Source organism: Maniola hyperantus, chromosome 17, assembly GCF_902806685.2.
Source record: "Maniola hyperantus chromosome 17, iAphHyp1.2, whole genome shotgun sequence".
Taxonomy (NCBI): domain Eukaryota; kingdom Metazoa; phylum Arthropoda; class Insecta; order Lepidoptera; family Nymphalidae; genus Maniola; species Maniola hyperantus.
This window is the reverse complement of record NC_048552.1, coordinates 827,126-847,446: the sequence shown is the minus strand read 5'-3', so window position 1 is coordinate 847,446 and position 20,321 is coordinate 827,126. Positions and strand designations below refer to the sequence as shown.

Sequence of the window (20,321 nt, the reverse complement as noted above, 5' to 3'; positions counted from 1 at the left end):
CGGCTTTAGATCATTCCGAAGTCCTAAGTCGGTTGCTAAACAGGGTACCTACTTATACCACACGAGTAGATATAGACTATTTTCTACTCATGTGCTTATTAACCTGCAAAACTGCAAAATATAGATATATAAAAGATACGGAATATGAGTTAAAATTATGTAGAGCAGGTCGACCTATTAGGTAGCTATGTTATCTTAAATTTCGCCATCTGAGAAATAAACGCCTGAAAAAATTAACCGGGTTAATCTGTTGGCTGGATATTGTTATTATGGTACTAGATTGATAGTAATTGGTAGTTACCTACCATTTTTACCTGTCGCATGCTATAGGTATAACCTGTCGGTGTTTCACACATCGCTTTTAGATATTCTATACTAGGTGATGCCCGCGACTTCGTCCGCGTGGATTTAGGTATTTGAAAATCCCGTGGGAACTCTTTGATTTTCCGGGATAAAAAGTAGCCTATATGTCCTTCCCCGGGATGCAAGCTATCGCTGTACCAAATTTCGTCAAAATCGGTTAAACGGATAGGCCGTGAAAGGCTAGCAGACAGACAGACAGACGGACAGACAGACACACTTTCGCATTTATAATATTAGTATGGACTAGCTTATGCCCGCGACTTCGTCCGCGTGGACTACACAAATTTCAAACCCCTATTTCACCCCCTTAGAGGTTGAATTTTCAAAAATCCTTTCTTAGCGGATGCCTACGTCATAATAGCTATCTGCATGCCAAATTTCAGCCCGATCCGTCCAGTAGTTTGAGCTGTGCGTTGATAGATCAGTCAGTCAGTCAGTCAGTCAGTCAGTCAGTCAGTCACCCTTTCCTTTTATATATTTAGAAGATATAAAAATGAATCACTGAATGCTTGGCCAGTGTGGTGGACTGTGGCCTATATCCTTCTCATTCTGGGAGGAGTAGTGGGCCGACGATCTGAGATGATGATGACCATAAAAGGTTCAATGGTAGACAAAAGACTCGGCGTCAGGTAGAGATGGCAATCGGGGAGGGAACAACCCGCACACACGCCTAGCCCCCGCGCTGACCCGGTGCGAGCGAGCGCGGGCGACGTGTGGGTATGCGAGGCATCCCCCTGCCTCATACCCCGATTGCCACCTCGACCTGTCGCGGACTATAGGTGCGTACATTATACCAATGTACTCTGTGGTACGTACCGCTCGGCTATATTAAAGTAGAGATACATCCAATCAATAGAAACTCGTAGTTAAAAGGCCTTGTGATTGATAAAGCAATAAGCTTTATAAGCGCGATGCAATACAATGAAATAGCCGAGATAAAGCCAATTTATTTAATCAATTAACGGGATTATCCGTTAACTGATTAGTGATTACGCAATCGGGATGCTGGAAACTTTATCTGACGCATGCCACTAGCTTCTTCCATATTGGAAGCAAAAATATAACAGTTTTGAAAATATAATATCCTAGAAGTGCTAGTAAGGCTCGAGCTCTTTTTGAAGAAATTTCGAAAAGGGTTATCTAGTCAACTGGCTGGTTGGCAGCTATCTTGGTCAAAGAATTAGTTTGGCCATCCAAAGGGGTAATGCTGCCAGCATCTTGGGTACAGTGCCTCGCTGCGGTGGTCTTGATGAGGTTTTAGATTTAATTTAATTTATTTTAGTCTTAATTTAATGTTTTTTTTCACTTTTAATTATGATTTAAGTTTATTTAAAGCCGGGTACAGACTGCTGTAACGTAACATGCAATGTAACATGAAAGGAGCATTTCATAAGTGTGGACGCAGCGTGCGCACGATCTGAGCACGTACGTACTCGCATCTTTGTGCGCGCTGCGCGCCCCTTTGTGTTCGGCGAAAAACCGACAAAATATGGCGGATCGCAGCGCGCACGAGTTGAAAAGCTCTGTTCGTGCGCGTACTGTGCACGGTTCGTGCGCGCAAGGCGTTGTGGACGCCTTGCGCGCGTGGGATGGGAATTTTGGGAATTTGTGGAATGGGAATCCTATGGGAATTTTGTTACATTGCATGATACATTGCGACAATGTGGACGGTATATTCTTTCATTGCGTGTTACATTGCATGTTACGTTACAGCAATCTGTACCCGACTTAATAGAATTGATGTTATTACAAAACCATGAGTGTTAGTTAATCAAAATTAAATACTTAACTAAAAACTGCAGTAAATTATATCTAAAACCACATCCAAATCGCCGCATCGAGTATTGTACCCAAGACTCTGGCAGTAGATACTGATCTCTTTTGATGACCGAACTAACTTTTTGGGCAAGGTAGCTGCCAGCTCTTGAATCCCGATAACCTAGACTCGATAACCTTTCTTGAAACATCTTTAAAGCCCGAGCCTTCGAGCCCAAGGTCCTGTCTCCACTCCAAAATACACAAATACCTATGAAGCTGTACCCATCGAGGTTTTGATACTTGCTCCTCTCGCCCGTTCGGCGCTGGTGGCCGCTGCACATGTCATAGAGGAGGTCGTCTAAATAAGGCATGCTACTTAGCTGCATCCCTTATTTAGGCGACCTCCTAAAATGCAGACATTTTGCATCTCAAACAATCTCTGCATACCAAACGTCAAAATCGGCTGAACGGATGGGATGAGCCGTGAAAAGCTAGCAGACACATACCACACCTGAGACACCCTCTTAATTTCTTCAATAAAATGCATAAATGTCTAATTAATAAATTTCCTATTTCAGCATTAATTACGGCTCGGATGTAGGCCACGTTGCAGCTAAGGAGGCTGCGACAATAGATTAGATACGACGCGCAAACACGCCCGAGATAATGTTGATACAGTGCTAGATAACTGAAAATACTTAATTGTATTTCGAAATTAATGTTACTTACTTTAAATTTTTTTTAAATGAAAATATTACAATGAAACTTTAAGTTTAGCTAGCCTTATCTAATTACTATAAAAATCATGCCCGCGTGGAATGGTGCCAAAAATACTGGCTGCAATTCCGTGCTGGATAGCCAGGCTGATCCGCGGGGTGATTACGTAAAATGTTGCAGTAGCGACAGCAACGCGACAGCAGTAGCAAAGCGACAGTTCATTTGCTGTCTCTCTTCTTATTTTGCTTTGTGGCTATTGCTGTCTCTCTGTAGGCGCTGGTACGTGTGACGTTTGACAGTAATGATCGCGAGATCTACGCCTATCGCAAGCCTGTCACGTGATACGTATTCACCCCTGCGCAAAAAATGAGCCAGCCCTTCTGTCACCAGATGAGGAAATTTTGAAATGTCTCGTAAATTTTTTTTAGCACTAAGACTCCATGGCCCCAGGGTCTCCACGGCAAACGGAACAAAACTGTAACTCTCGATAAGAGAGGCATACTTGCGCCGCTTGCCGTTTTCAGCTGTTTCTGCTGCGGCTCCCGGTCTTGATGCTGTCTCCCTGATATGACACGGGGCCAATGTGTCACGTATGTTGCGTCCCACATTAGCGCCCGTCCCTGTTCCCAGGGAACCAGCGTCAATCTATCAGGTCTTTGTAGTGAGCCGGCGCGGTTTCCTGGTACAGGCACCGATTCTAAGCACAACCTAATTTTAGAGTATTCGCACCCTCTTTTTACTATTGTAATATGAAAAGGACAGAAGCAGTTTGACATTTCTAAATTTAATTTTAGATGGTAAAACCCGTGATTTTAGCACGCACTCGCGAACCTACTGTTTAAATTTGTATTGTGCACTAAAATTTAGAGTCTTTAAATGTGAAAGTCATGTTCCGTTCCTTTTTTAGCATTACTAAAAAGAAAAGGATGCAGATACTCTAAATTAAGTTTAGAGAGAGACTAGAAAATTGGGACTATCATGGACTTCCGCCTGCTTCTAACCCTATCAAAAAATTAAAGTGATTTTTAATTTTGTCGGCGCATGGGCTTCTCTTTAGGTAGCAACTTAAACATTATATAATGTAAGATGTTGCTATTATTATAATAGAGTAGTACATGAATGATATCACCACCCATATAGTGTGCTCTGCGTTTATAATGTCAATATTACCTCATCGCTGCTTTTATTTGTAGTATACTTACTACCTATACCTACCTACTTGGCTAGGTCGTTAAAATTTTCTATATTGTTAAACTTTTTTTTATTTTTTATTCAGATACAAGTTAGCCCTTGACTGTAATCTCACCTGGTGGTAAGTGATGATGCAGTCTAAGATGATAGCAGGCTAACCTGGAAGGGGTATGGCAGTTTTTATTAAACCCATACCCCTTTGGTTTCTACACGGCATCGTACCGGAACGCTAAATCGCTTGGCGGCACGGCTTTGCCGGTAAGGTGGTAACTAGCCACGGCCGAAGCCTCCCACCAGACCAGACCAGAAATTTAGAAATTATGGAGGGGAGAACCAGGGAGGTCGTCTGAATAAACAAATGTCAGTACCTACATAAATATAAAATGTAAGCAAGAAGTTCTGTTCGCTTGTAACTCCAAAACTACTTACCAAGTACAGTACGCGGCAGAAAGTAATGCACATCGGCCTTTAGAATGACATTTCAGCCTTGTAGAGCGTTTGTCTCTGTCACCCATACCTATATGACGTTTTGCCGGTCTCCACGACAGGGACAACGCTCTACAAATTTGCTATCCCCTTCTATAGGTGACGCCCTGGCGACCTGGTGACCTCCCTGGCGCAGTGGTAAGCACTGTGGTCTTGTAAGTGGAAGGTCCGGGGTTCGATTCCCGGCAGGGGTTTGGAATTTAATAATTTCCAAATTTCTGGTCTATTTCAATTTATTACATTTTACTCTACTACATATTATGTACAAAGTAGGCAATTTGGTCCTTAGACCTTAGAAGGGAGACCCATATTATTATCTAGACTGGTGGGAGGCTTCGGCCGTGGCTAGTTACCACCCTACCGACAAAGCCGTACCGCCAAGCGATTTAGCATTCCGGTACGATGCCGTGTAGAAACCAAAGGGGTATGGGTTTAATAAAAACTGCCATACCCCTTCCAGATTTAAGTCTTTTCACGTGATTTTGCACTTGCTATGTGTGATAGAGTTCATCTCTAGTAGGTAGGTATAATATTATGGTCTGAAATTCCTAGCGTTATCAGTTATCAGCGAAGGCTTCTGTCAGATGCCTGCTGTGATAATATTTGATGATAGCGAAATTCACATCACCGGTATGCGACCTACATACTGTACCTACCTACCGTCTTTTACATAATATGGTTCAATGCCTACCTAGTTATGTACCTATGTATGGATAGACCGCGACAGGTCGAGATGGCTTTCAGATGCAATGCAAAGGTTTTACCTGAAAGATTGAGCGGAGGGGGGAGGAGGTTTTTAGTCCGTAGGCCATTGTGGAGTTGGGCATGCCGGAGGCATCCATGAGGATTTTCCTCCTCCCCGAACGAAAAAAAAAAAAAAAAAAGGTCGAGATGGCAATCCGGGTATGAGGCGGGGGACGCCCCGCACCGGGTTAACGCGGGGGTTGTGCAGGTGTGCGGGGCGTTCCCTCCCTGATTGCCATCTCGACCTGTCGCGTACTATACCCACGTACGTAATACAATGTTATTTTTTATTTAAATTTTCAGGTGATTGATGAAATTCACGTGATTACGAAATACCAAGATGTAGCTACTCGTAGATAGATAGTGGTACTGATTCTGAGCACAACCTAATTTACGAGTATTCGCATCCTCTTCTTACCTAATAATATGAAAAGGACAGACGCAGTTTGACAGTTTAAAATTTAATTTTGAGATGGCAAAACCCGTGATTTTAGCGCACAGTCGCGAACCTACTGTTTTTTGTAGCGTGCACTAAAATTTAGAGTCTTTAAATGTAAAGTTCATGTTCTGTCCCTTTTTAGCATTGTTAAAAAGAAAAGGATGCGGATACTCAGACAACGGAATCGGTGCCATTGTGTAGTAGTTTATAGGTTTTAATCCGCTGCGCTGTCCTGCATGACACAAATAAATTCATTTCCTTAGAATAACAACTCGTTCATTTCATTTCAATACGGTATTTTACACCAAGCGAAAAAAAACTAAAATGTATATCATCATGATCAAACCCACGGAACAGAAAAAACAGTGGAAGTGCTAAGTAGGCGTGGCACGCGTGCCACAATTAAGCGTAGTTACGCTTAACTGATCCCAGTCGCGTTCTAACATCGCGTGGAGTTGGTAGTCTCGCGACAAATTCATATTGCCCTAGCAATGCCGTACTGCCGTTTTGTAGTGTAAAAATGATAGTAGGAGATAAAATCTTAAAAATGGAGGTGTTTCGTATTATCGGTAAGTACGATTTTCATTGTTTTCTAATAAATCTTAATTTATTTCAATTTACTAATATTTAATAGAATGGTTAGTCAAAATCAACCTTAAACAATTAAGATAAAGTTTATTTTGGATTGATTCTATTCCGAAAGTACTTCGCTCCGTGTTCGCTACTCAAATAGTGATGTGGCCAAGTAGAATATTGAATTTATCGATTGATATCGATACAAGGATATAAATAAATAGTAACGCAATAATTATAATTTATTAATGAGTGAGACGTTGCATTGATCACTAAATAGACATCAGTAGTTCCTCTAACCTTCATTTAAAATATTTTTAGGTTTCCCAAAGATGCAAGCATCAAAGAGAAATGGATAGATGCAACGGGTAGAGTTAATTGGATGCCAACCAAATCAAGCATGATATGCTCTGAACATTTTTTAGAAGTCGATTTTATATTATCAAATAAAGGATATAGATATATACGAAACCTACTGCGCTTCCATCAATGAAAATCGTTAAGTCTTTTAATCAAATAACCTTGTTTTATTTTATTACTTTCAGTAAGTATTGAAAATACTTGATATTATAATACAAAACAACACACCTCTTAGTTATATTTTTGTATGAAGATTGACTGACTAAATATCAAATTTAATTCATAAACACACTAATTAATTTTTCTCCTATTCATTTTTATATAGGTAGGTACTAGATGATGCCCGCGACTTCGTCCGCGTGGATTTAGGTTTTTAAAAATCCTGTGGGAACTTTTCAACTTTCCGGGATAAAAAGTAGCCTATGTCCTTTCCCGGGATGCAAGCTATCTCTGTACCAAATTTCATCAAAAACGGTTGATCGGTTGAGCCGTGAAAAGCTAGCAGACAGACAGACAGACACACTTTCGCATTTATAATATTAGTACGGATTTATTCTCAAAATTTAATTTTGGTTTCAGCCACAAAATGATAAATGTGGTCACTCCAGGTTCTTCAAAAAGACAAAGTGATTCGGAGATTCCTGCGTCTAATCACGTTACCGATTTGATGAAGGCAATAGTCGAAAAATATATACATAAATGTTCGCATACACCATTTATTAAAATTAAAAATAAGACTTTCGAAACGCCAGTTTCTTAACAAATATGTTTTATTTCAAGGGCAATAAATAAAATTTATCTATTTTCATACGTTGCAGTATTTATTGTGCATACTTGTAAAAGGCATGCATACATACCAGCACTTTTATTCAATTTTATAATTACCTTTTTTAATTTTATTTTTGCGAATGAACAAAATAACGAGTATCTATCGATATCGATAGGTAATTCATTGAGCTACGTGGTGCAGCCTTAACTGAGTAGGTAAAAATAGACCGATCACGCAAATGTCAACCATATGTTTAAAGTAAATAAGTTTATAATTGCTACTACTTAGAATACCGCCATCTATGGTCAAGTAGCGGAATTAATTGGACAATTGAATCTAGTGTGACGTGAGTGTGACTATAGCTCGTAAATACGTTCTTCCGCTAAAGCAAAATAAATCTTATTTCTAGAACGTCAGGGTTTATTTCCAAATCTGTGACGTAGGCTAGTTTTGACTAAACTTAAACGACAATCAAATGATTTGTTTCTTTGTAGTGCAACATATGACTATCGGTATATTTGTATGAGTTTGGCGACAGCGGTTCCTATAGTAATATTGGTGAATTGCACTTCCACTGTTCTTTCTGTTCCGTGATCAAACCCATCGTCAGCTCACTACAGAGCACGAGTCTCCTCTCAGAGTGAGAAGGGTTTTGGCCATAGCCTACCACGCTGGCCAAGTGCGGATTGGCAGACTTCACACACCTTTGAGAACATTATGGAGAACTCTCAGGCATGCAGGTTTCCTCACGATGTTTTCCTTCACCGTTAAAGCAAGTGATATTTTGCACATAACTACGAAAAGTTAGAGGTGCGTGCCTAGGATCGAACCCCCGACCTCCGATTAGAAGGCGGACGTCCTAACCACTAGGCTATCACAGCTTCATCCACAAATTGCTAATGCGCGTGGCTGCCATTTTAGTGACGTCGGCACTAGACAGAAGTTTCGAGCTGATGGTACAGTACGCGGCCGAAAGTAATGTACATCTGCCTTTAGAATGACATTTAGGCTTTGTAGAGGGTTGTCTCTGTCACTCATACCTATATGACGTTTTGTCGGTCCCAACGACAGAGACAGTGCTCTACAAAACTGAATTTCCTTCTAAAGGTCGATGTACGTACATTATTTTCTGCGGCGTACTGTATTTATGTTTTTTTTATCGCTGACAGATTTAGTAAAGAGTTAATTAAGAATAATAAAGATGTCTTTGGCACTCTGTTTTGTGTGGCCTATGAACGCCAAGTAAAATGGTTTCATTATACAAGATTCCCAAAATTAAAATTAAAATAATAAAACTTAACAAACTGAATCTAGTTTAGTTTAGAAATTGCGTACAACAGGATTGGTACCTAGGTATATCTGTCTCCGAGATGTAAGGTATCTCTGTGCCTAATAATATGACTAACGACTTCGTCCACGTGGATTTAGGTTTTTAAAAATCCCGTGGAACTCTTGATTCCAAGCTATCTCTGAGCCAATTTTTGCCAATATCGGCTAAAGGACGTGAAAGTGTAGCAGACAGACAGATACACATTCGCATTATTGTAGCATGGATATAGATTATTAACACGCAGTCAAAGTTCGTCCTTGCATCAAACTATGCCATAAGAGGACACCACGTGACGCCTCATAGCAACACAACTTCAACACATGTTGAAGTTTATCACGTATACTATGTTATCAACATTCCCGAATTAATCTCTTTGCGGTGGCGAGCGAATTTGTCTCGTTCCACGTAATTGAAGAATCTAAACAATACACAGTATTTATCTCAGTGATACGGTATTTACTAAAACTTACGTTTAATTAACTTTATCTATATTTTTCTACGTAATTCTAAGATTCGACGAATCAGTTTCGTCGTCTTCTCTTCTCAGTACAACGTGCTTTCCGAAACGGTACCTAGTAGTCTTGACGTAAGTAAACAATACAAGAGCAATATGTCGGACTGCTTGAAATAAATACTTTGAATATCATTTTAATTCAGTTATATACCGTAGTGGCACCAATAATCGACAAGGACAAGGACAAGGATATATATATATATATATATATATATATATATATATATATATATATATATATAAAATATATATATATATATATATATATATATATATATATATATATATATATATATATTTATAACTACATTGCGACTCCCCGTCTTACAGTTCTATAAGTTCTTAAGTATGGGTTGCCTGGAAGAGATCTCTTTAGTGATAAGGTCGCCCTTTGTTTTTAAGTGTATCCTGTATTCTTACTCTCTGTAATTTTAGTAACAATAAAGTTGTTTTAAATTAAATTAAATTAAGGACCAATAATCGACACTTTTTTCTTTAACCGTCGAAAATAAGGACAGACAACGAGTTTTTTAATTTGGCAACACTGAATCATAGGCAATGTACTTCCTACTGTCATCCAGTAAAATGTCACGGAAATCCGCCATTTTATTTTAAAATGTCGAATTAAAAACTAAGTGAAGACCGCTCGTCCGTAAAAAAATCAAGATTTGTTAAAGAAATCGTTAAGAGGGTGAGTCCAAACTTTTTACAATTGTTTTAATACTGTGAAAGTTATTTGAATGAAACTTTATTCTATGGATTTCTATAGATATCCTTTTAATGATTGTGTAGATAAACTATTTGAGGTCATAATAATTTTGTCAAAACAGCCGGTGTCGAACACTAGTTCCTGTAAACTACTGTTACGCCACACACTTGAGCCAACCCGAGCCAATCCGAGCCAACCCGAGCCAACCTATGTGAGGCCGGCTAATCACTGCCCAGCCGGTCTATCACAGCCAATGACAGCCACTTACCGCCACTGACAGCGAATCACCGCCAACCGCAGCCTAACAGCGAATCACAGCCCACCTACCGGACGCCTTCGGTAGGGATACAGCTTTAAAAAGCCATGAGAGCTCATTTCGAGAGATATTATTGTACGTAACATGGTGTCAGCAAAAACTATGCCAGTTTGTGTTCTAAATATTAGTTAATCGGTAAATTCAGTGTAAGTAGAAATTGTGACAAGTAAATCAATGCAAATTAATAGTGATATAAATAAACAGTAATAAATACATCAGTGTAAGCAAAAACTAATGTGTTGTAAATAGTATTAAATATAAATCAGTGATTATTATTGCGATGAATGATTAATAAATAAATTGGAGCGATTATACTGCTTGCTGGTTTTTATTTAACCCACTGCTTCATCTCAGAAGTGGGATGGATAAGGAAGGCTATGTGGCATAATCGCGCCGATTCGAAAAAGACGGGCTGCTTTGTTTGTCCGCAAGGATAGAACAAATCACCACGTGAAAATTCATGTAAAACGAGCGGCAAGAAGACACTTCTGCGGCCCGGAAAATCCTTAGAAGAATTTTGGAAAGAGATATTCATCTGCAGTGTTTATGGTTTCGACACTCGATGTCAACCTTCCACAGCTACGTAGACATGTTAACCGAGGTATGATCCATCCATTACTCATTTCAAATTTTGATCCCGTTTATAATGATATTAATGCATAGTGTAAAATACGCAGCATCTCACTGAGATACCCGCAATTTGAATTCGCAGTTTAATTCTAGAAAACATACTTGGTGTCTTAGTTGAAGTGCTTCCCAACCACGCATGCTGTTTTTCCTATGTGGAAAACCATAAGAGTGCTATATCACCATACCGCTACAGTAAAAAAAATATTATATGAGAGGTATCATGTTGTCTAAACTAAGGAAAAAGAACTAAAAATCATGCATAAAATGTTTTAAAAAAAAAAGACAGCATTATTTTTGAGTTTGTCCGTAAATAAATAAAATACCTGTACGTAAAACTTAACAAGTAATTTTAAAAATAGTTTTCTAAAAACCCCTGACTGCGGTTTGCACCGCACCTTTTTCAGCCCGCACATTAAAGCGCATAAAATCCGCAACTTTAAGTTTTTTATTAAGTATTTTATGTACTTGGTGACACACGCCATCAAGACGAATGATGTATCATTTATCAAAATTGGTTAAGTTGTCGAGTAGTTACGAACAGACATACATATTTCAGGTCAAACAGTAACCCTTCCTTTAAGCTTCGCGTAAGTTAACAAAAATATCTAGTAATCGATGATAGCAGTTTTCAGACTACCCGCATATCTCAGCCAGAATATTATTTTGAAACAAGCTTTGACGTAATTTTTTTCATATTTGTAAACGGTTCAGTCGTAGTGTAATTCTAAGGTTAATTTTTTTAAGTCGGTGATATTCCCGCCGCAGTCATACAGACTACAGAGGGCAGGTGTGAGATACGTATAAATGATTTTGATGGGCACAATGATATCAGATATTATCTTAAGAGTCAATTGCTAAACAGTTTCAGTGTGCTCAAACTCTGTTTTACATATTATCATATTTTACGTTGACTGTGGAGTTTCTTGTGAAATTAATTTTTATCTGGTGTTAGATTGTTGTAAAATGAATATAGATCTTTATAAGAGGGAGAGACGTCCTTCATAAACCAACCGGAAGCTACTTGTATTTAAACGATATTGTGTTCAAAGTTATCTTTCTTTTCTCGGAACTTTTGGCGAGTCCGTGAAGTGCAAGTGTCACCACCTATGATGGTCACCACTTAGCGGCTTTGTTCTGTGGCCTGACGCCAGCAGTCGGTGCGAGGTACCTCATCATGGAGTGCAGGGTTGCAGCCAGCGGGTACCTATATGCCGCCGCAACATTGCCTGTTCGGGAGTGCTCATTTATGTTGTATGGTATGACTTCATTTTTTTATATATTATTATACTAAAGGTAGTGTTCATGATGTTGGTACGTGTTGTAACTTAGCACAGTAAGTAAATCTTACTCGCATACGGCTCTAGACGTAGTCTCACATAATGTACGAGCCAGTGTATTGGTACGAGTAAATAGTGTAATGACGGCAGAATCAGGCACTTTAGGAAACGAATTAGTAATAACCATTACTAGTTAGACATCCTTATGGTTTTGATAATACTTGTGTTACCTGAAAAAAAGAGTAGTGCTTGTATGTACAACACATGTAACGTACTTTTGCTGACAAGTTTTCAACCGAGTAAATTTAATCTCATTCTACCTTTAGATTTTCGGTTTAAATGGTAATTTTGTTTTGAACCATATGATTTAGCCATGTGTCCTTCATTGTTAGCCAGGTGGACCATAAATACCGTCAAAAATTTTACTAAGCCGACTAGACTGACGTTTTACATAATTAGATCTAGTTCAGTTTGTGCTATTACGCCTACCTGGTTATGTACGAGTAGCTGAAATAGTAGAAATGGATAGAACACTTGTTATTATTTGACTAAAGATCCTGTATTGCCTAAATTCAATCATGAGCTACCTACGAAATTGCATAGATATTAGATACCAAAAGCCTAAGTTTTTGTAGCCAAGCCTAAGTTTTTGTAGCCAAGCCTAAGTTTTTGTAGCCAAGCCTAAGTTTTTGTAGCCAAGCCTAAGTTTTTGTAGCCAAGCCTAAGTTTTTGTAGCCAAGCCTAAGTTTTTGTAGCCAAGCCTAAGTTTTTGTAGCCAAGTCTAAGTTTTTGTAGCCAAGTCTAAGTTTTTGTAGCCAAGTCTAAGTTTTTGTAGCCAAGTCTAAGTTTTTGTAGCCAAGTCTAAGTTTTTGTAGCCAAGTCTAAGTTTTTGTAGCCAAGTCTAAGTTTTTGTAGCCAAGTCTAAGTTTTTGTAGCCAAGTCTAAGTTTTTGTAGCCAAGTCTAAGTTTTTGTAGCCAAGTCTAAGTTTTTGTAGCCAAGTCTAAGTTTTTGTAGCCAAGTCTAAGTTTTTGTAGCCAAGTCTAAGTTTTTGTAGCCAAGTCTAACTTTTGTAGCGAAGTCTAAGTTTTTGTAGCCAAGTCTAAGTTTTTGTAGCCAAGTCTAAGTTTTTGTAGCCAAGTCTAAGTTTTTGTAGCCAAGTCTAAGTTTTTGTAGCCAAGTCTAAGTTTTTGTAGCCAAGTCTAAGTTTTTGTAGCCAAGTCTAAGTTTTTGTAGCCAAGTCTAAGTTTTTGTAGCCAAGTCTAAGTTTTTGTAGCCAAGTCTAAGTTTCGGTAGCCAAGTCTTAAGTTTCGGTATTCGGTAGCAGTACTTTCATCTCATTGCTCGTTAAAACATTTACATGCAGGAATTTAAGTAAGATTCCTTATAAGGGGTAATAGCACTCACAGCAAGTAGCTATTTACTTCAACTTTACCGCCGGTTAGTCTTTCAAAAAAAAATCTTAAAAGTAAGACATGGAAAATAATAAAATTCTTACTGAAAACGGTAATAATTTTGATGAATATTGAGATTTCTGTCTCGGTTTTATAGTTAGATAAGATCGCAGGTTGAATCACAAACCAATAGCATTGGATTAGGATTTTACAGAGTTCATGTTAACCAGTAATCACATAATATGACCCTTCCGTAAGATAGCGAAAGGTTATCGCTTATGATCAGTATACAGGTTGGTTATTATAATATGTTGTTTTCGAAATTTGTGATAGGATAAAGCTAACTAGATAATGTAACTTTGTATGACAGGGGGATTTAGTTATTTAGCAGCAAGTCCCCACAAGCTTTGCAACAAAAGTAAACACTGATAACATTTACCCTGGTACATTCTTGTAACTAAGCTGGTAGGCATTGGTAGGTCCTGAAGTATTAAGGGGCTTGGAGGCTACAAATTATTTACATGCCTGGGTGCAACAGACTCCTTAATTGCCATATCACAGTGCTTACGGTTCCTATATTGCCAACTATTCCTATAAATAACGTGAAACCGAAGATCTCGTTGAGCTATTGCCTACTAGAAAGTTAACCAAACGTTTTCCCATTGCGGGAGCAATCATTGTTTCAGGACGGCCGAATGTTACGCCACACACTTGAGCCAACCCGAGCCAATCCGAGCCAACCCGAGCCAACCTATGTGAGGCCGGCTAATCACTGCCCAGCCGGTCTATCACAGCCAATGACAGCCACTTACCGCCACTGACAGCGAATCACCGCCAACCGCAGCCTAACAGCGAATCACAGCCCACCTACCGGACGCCTTCGGTAGGGATACAGCTTTAAAAAGCCATGAGAGCTCATTTCGAGAGATATTATTGTACGTAACATGGTGTCAGCAAAAACTATGCCAGTTTGTGTTCTAAATATTAGTTAATCGGTAAATTCAGTGTAAGTAGAAATTGTGACAAGTAAATCAATGCAAATTAATAGTGATATAAATAAACAGTAATAAATACATCAGTGTAAGCAAAAACTAATGTGTTGTAAATAGTATTAAATATAAATCAGTGATTATTATTGCGATGAATGATTAATAAATAAATTGGAGCGATTATACTGCTTGCTGGTTTTTATTTAACCCACTGCTTCACTACCTTTCTCCAATAATCGACATATGTCGATAATAATTATTTTTGAGGTTTATTTAATTGTTAATGAAATCTAGCTCTTTTTTCTTTCCTTGTTGATTTAATATTTGAAAGCAATTGATCAGTGTTTAACTACCAGTAATCGACAAAGTGTCGATGACTGGATATAAATGTGTCGATAGTTGGTTTCACAGATGGCCCCGATAAAAGATTACACCTGCTGATAGAAAAGGCCATTGAGGCCGTAAAAAAGGAAGAAAAGATGCAGTTAAAAAAATTGGGCTCGAATTATGCAACACGATAAAGTCAGAGGGAATACTCCAACTTGTTGCACAATGGAACCGAGCACAGACTTATCAAAAACAGAAGAGGATATATTAATGAGATGGTTATTAGCATTATCTGAAAGACGTTCCAATGACAAAAGACAATTAATTGGACAGTGTGCAGAAAGCAAAGCGTGGAAACAATATTATGAAAAAAAAGAAGAGAAAGAATGGATAAAAAGTAAATCCAGGAGGAAAAAAAGAGAGATCTAAGCAGAGAATAGCTAAAAAGGAAAATATAAGACTAAATTATTGAAGATAAAAGAAACAAGTCTAAATTTAAATGCCAAGGAAAAAAAGAACTCGAGAAGAATGACATCTGAAGACACTAATTTGGCAGATGATGAAGGATCAGAAATAGAGAATGTAACAAAAGAATTACGTCTAGAGAAATCCAGCTACAAACCACAATTACCGGTATTCGACTATAAAGCGGATTATTTACCTAAAAACAAACTGTTTTCTTTGCAAGCCAGGAGATTGAAGAAAAGTAAGACTTTACTTCCAGGAAAAATCGTAATAGTAAAGTACGAAGGTGAATATTTTCCAGGGAAAGTGGAAGATGTGCAAAAAGATAAATATGAAGTAAGTACAATAATTCTGACAAAAGGAAATACATTTCGATGGCCTAATTAACACCCCAAACAAAATATTGTACAGTCGTGAAGAGATCATTGAAATAGTAAGCCTGTATGTCTCAACAAAAGAGGTTTTTACAGAATATTGAAAATGGATAAATATTTGCCCGATATGTATACTTAATACGATCTTTAAAATATTATAATAAATAAATACACTTACCCAAATATATTTTAATTTTTTATTTGTTTGTCAAGATAACTTCGGGATACGTAAAATTATAAAATAAATAAATTAAAAAGTAAGTAGTTAATCGAAGTACCTAACATTGATCCAATTATCCGATGAAAGAAGCGGATGTCGATTACTAGGTGTCGTTTACTGGTGACTGTCGATTACTGGGTGTCGACTACTGGAACTTCGATGTCGATAACTGGAGATTTTTAATATTTTTGATTATTTGGCTTTTTCTTTTAATCTATAGCTTTTCAGTTAATAAAAAGCTAATATATATTTTCTTAAAGATATATTTTATTATTTGCACTCCTAGTTATTGCTCTAAGTGTAAACATTTATTTTTAAATTGTGATGAAAATACACAACCTCCTTAAAGTGTCGATTATTGGTGCCACTATACTTAGGTTAGGTACTCGTACCTACTAAAATAGAGCCTCAATAGCTCAACTGGTAAAGGAGTGGACTGAAAACCGAAAGGTCGACGGTTCAAACCCCGCCCGTTGCACTATTGTCGTACCTACTCCTAGCACAAGCTTCACGCTTAGTTGGAGAGGAAAAAGGGGAATATTAGTCATTTAACATGGCTAATGTTCTTTTTTTTTATAAAAAATAAATAAATAAATTACCACTAAAATATCTTCTTAGGACTGATTTATTTTGAATTAAGTTATTTATTAGTTCACCAAAGATGTATTTGGTAGGTAGGTACCTAATTTTGGTTTAATAACAGAGATTTTCGTCTGGCCTATTTAACCGACTTCCTTCCAGCTTTTGTTCAGTTTTTGGTTTGATTTTCTTATATGAAATCTGTTAAAATATTTATTCCTCGGATTGTTATGATGATCGAAGAATCCGCCCTTGGAAAAGAAGCGCCTACCTTCAGTAAAGACTTTTTCGATTGACCGTCAAATTTTGCTTTGAGGATGCGCGACGGAGTATTAATTCCTCGATGGCTTATCTACAAAATTCTTGCTTGTCACTTCATCATAATCATTTTTAGGGTTCCATACCCAAAAGGAAAAAAGGAACCGTTATAGGATCACTTTATTTTATGTCTGTCTATCTGTCGGGTCGGGTCTGTCAAGTCTATGGAATCAAAACCTAAACCCGTTGACCTAGAATAATTATAAAATTTGGCAGGTAAAGAGAAAAATCCAAAAATCGTGAATTTGTGGTAATAATATCACAAAAAATTAAAACTTGTAACTACAATGGTACGCACTACGGAGCCCTTCGTGTTCGAGTCCTATACTCGCACTTGACCGGATTTTTAATAACCAGGCCATTCGGTGTGCGAATATTTACGCAGACAAAACCGCCAGGAATGTGAAGTTAATCCCCATTAAGATGTCATTGCACGATAACTGTGCAAACATTATAATTTACTTACCCAATTAGGCGGATTTTACAAAAATTTCAACTATTCGTAAATATGTATAAAAAGAGATTGCCCATTTTCTTAGGAGCTTTGGGCCCCCCCCTAATATAATTGTTATGTCACCATGGTTTTAATTATATTTTGTTGACAAATAATTAACTCTTTATATTCTGCAAACGATTTCTATTTATTCACCCTGGCTATAAAGAAATCTTATTTTTTATATAATTTTAGTTTTGACACGACGCCATAACAGACGGCCCGTTCACGGGCGATCACCTTTCTGAAAATTATGTATTTTCTCGCTTTCTTTTGATGTTTGGAATTTCCTTATCACAACACTACCTAGCGGCGATAGCCTAGTGGTTAAGACATTAGCTGGTGGGAGGCTTCGGCCGTGGCTAGTTAGCACCCTACCAGCAAAGCCGTGACGCCAAGCGATTTAGCGTTCCGGTACGATACCGTGTAGAAACCAAAGGGGTACCTATGGGTTAAATAATAACTGCCATATGCCTTCCAGGTTAGCCCGCATCCATCTTCGATTGCATCATCACTTACCACCAGGTGAGATTGCAGTCAAGGGCTAACTTGTATCTGAATAAATAAATAAACATAGGTCTCCTATTTCGGTAGTCGAGCGTTCGATGGAACTCGACAAAAACGTAGTCTACTATACAGGATGTAACCAGAACGCTAGCAAAAACGAAAACGACTGATGATTACTGATATGATAACACCAAAAAAACCGCAAAAAATCTAAAAAATCATATATTTTGTAAAAGTTCACGATATAATTCACGACTGACGCTAGAGGTCAACGAACGTTGTGTAGTAGGGTATTCGGAGTCAATGCCACGTCGTAGGCGGGGCGTTGACCCGAGTTTTGCACGCTATACATTGCGGGGTTGCAAAACACTAAATCACTAAAACTATAAAATGAAGCAAATGGTAATTGGTATTGGATTGTATTTAAGTAGTATAACAATAACACTAGGTAACTAAGTCTTTGCTAGCGTTCAGGGGCCCTACCGCGGTTGTTTGACAGCTACTATGTCACGATCGCAATCATCTCTGATTGGTTAATGCTCGCTCACGATTGGCCACAATGCATTGTTGCAACAAGAATCGCACAAATTTAGCCAATCAGAACAATTGAGATTGTAATAATGATTGATGCAGGTTTTAGGCAATCGCCCTACTGGTTACACCCTGTATTTACTGTTAATTGTATAAAAACAAAACGATAATATTATTGTGATCAAAATATAGGTATTTTTACCTACATAATATATCTACTACTATTGTAAGTTATAATATACTTGTCAACACCTGCGCATATTGTGTCTGTGAGACAAAATGATCAACACTGAAATATGGGACATCAACTACAGACAAAGAATATAGAACACAGATATTAGCAGAGGTGCCAGTTCGTAGCTGCGTAGGTAGTACATACCTACTTACTTTATCCCGTTGGATGTATGGTTTTATTATCGCATTGTTGAAATAGATTAAATTAAATAATCCTGCATCTAAGGCAATTGTATCTACTGCATTCCTGTTCCTTTTCTCCTTATGAGGCACGGAACCCTAAAAAGAAGAAGAAGATATTATTTACGATCACGCAACATTAACATAGAATTACGAAAAAACCGGTCAAGTGTGAGTCGAACTCGCACACGAAGGGTTCCATACCATCGTACAAGATTATCCACTTTTTTATTTACATGGCGGCCATTTTGAAATTTTTATTAGCGGCATTAGCGGCAGGCGGCGGTATTGTAGCGGCAATAGACAAACAAACACATTTTGTGAAAATTGCAATTTTCTAACTATTACGGTTGCTGAGATACAGCCCGCTGACAGACAGACGGATGGATGGATGGACGGACGGACAGCGGAGGTTTAGTAAACGGGTCCCGTTGGCACCCTTCGGGTACGGAACCCTAAAAAGTCATGCAAAAACGGCCTTCTTTATTAGTTATTTTTATCCAAGGCAAGGTTTACGAAGTACAAGCATTTCCAGTTGCATTAGATCACCTGTGCTAGGTCATGACCCCCGAACCTGCAAATTACTGACAAATACTACTTAGTACTTAGTATAACTTTACATAGAGTGCATCTGTGTGAGGCATTAAGATGTAGGTAATTCTTGGATTTAATTATCTAGACAAAAAAAGCTATTTTTAAAGTAGGAACTTAAACAATCGAACATTTGAGCAGTTTACTCTTAATATATACAGGATTAAGGAAGAATTAAGTTAAAAGTTAATTAATTAATTAAGTAGTGCCGATTTAACCAACGTCGAGTGACTTTTAACCGAGGAATGACTTAGTCGTAATGACAGTTTTTGTATTGAAAACCTACCAAAATATCAAATACACTAATTACGCTCGGATAAGACTCAAGGCGCGTTCTTCACGGACGAGAGAATCGCGGCGATAGTCTCGCCGTGTTACAAAATTCGATACAAACTCTATAGGCCAATCTCTACAGGGCGATACAATCTGGCGCCTTAGGTATTTTATGTCGGTGAAATCGGCCCATCACATAAAATAATCTAGCTTTAACAAAAGCCTTTTAGCTAACCAAGGACACAGATTGCCATATCTGCGTTTTATCGCCTATTCTTTGAGTCGAAGTGCCAAAAACACATTTTGTAAAATACAATGTTTGGTAGCCGAGTGACGCATTTCGATTACACATGGATGAAGAATTTATTGAAGGCCGTTTCAGGGTTCTTATATGGTTTACATACAACAACCGGATCTTACACTTCGATCTAGCGACGCTCTATCGAGTGGGAAAATTTTCAGTACCTGCCTAAGCGGAATTTGAATTCAGTATTTGAATTTGTCAAAATTGCCTGTCTACATCCTGTCTATCGATATTCTTCAGGATATTATCGGAGAGTGTGCCCAAGAACTTTTTGTCCCGGTACCTCTTTCACCTTTAGGCATCGTCAAGTTCTGTACCCGTGCGTAGTCGAAATTCTACAGACACGTCGAAGCGATTTGCCTCCTCGT

At 38.2% G+C, this 20,321-nt stretch overlaps 2 long non-coding RNA genes across 2 annotated transcripts; both read left to right on the top strand.

Moving 5' to 3' along the window:
* Positions 1-6,054: 6,054 nt before the first annotated feature.
* Positions 6,055-7,441, top strand: LOC138403467 (uncharacterized). Its single transcript, XR_011237730.1, has 2 exons — positions 6,055-6,815; positions 7,211-7,441. It is a non-coding gene; the product is annotated as an uncharacterized lncRNA (long non-coding RNA).
* Positions 7,442-10,111: 2,670 nt separating this feature from the next.
* Positions 10,112-14,746, top strand: LOC138403473 (uncharacterized). Its single transcript, XR_011237735.1, has 2 exons — positions 10,112-12,155; positions 14,255-14,746. It is a non-coding gene; the product is annotated as an uncharacterized lncRNA (long non-coding RNA).
* The last annotated feature ends 5,575 nt before the right edge of the window (positions 14,747-20,321 follow it).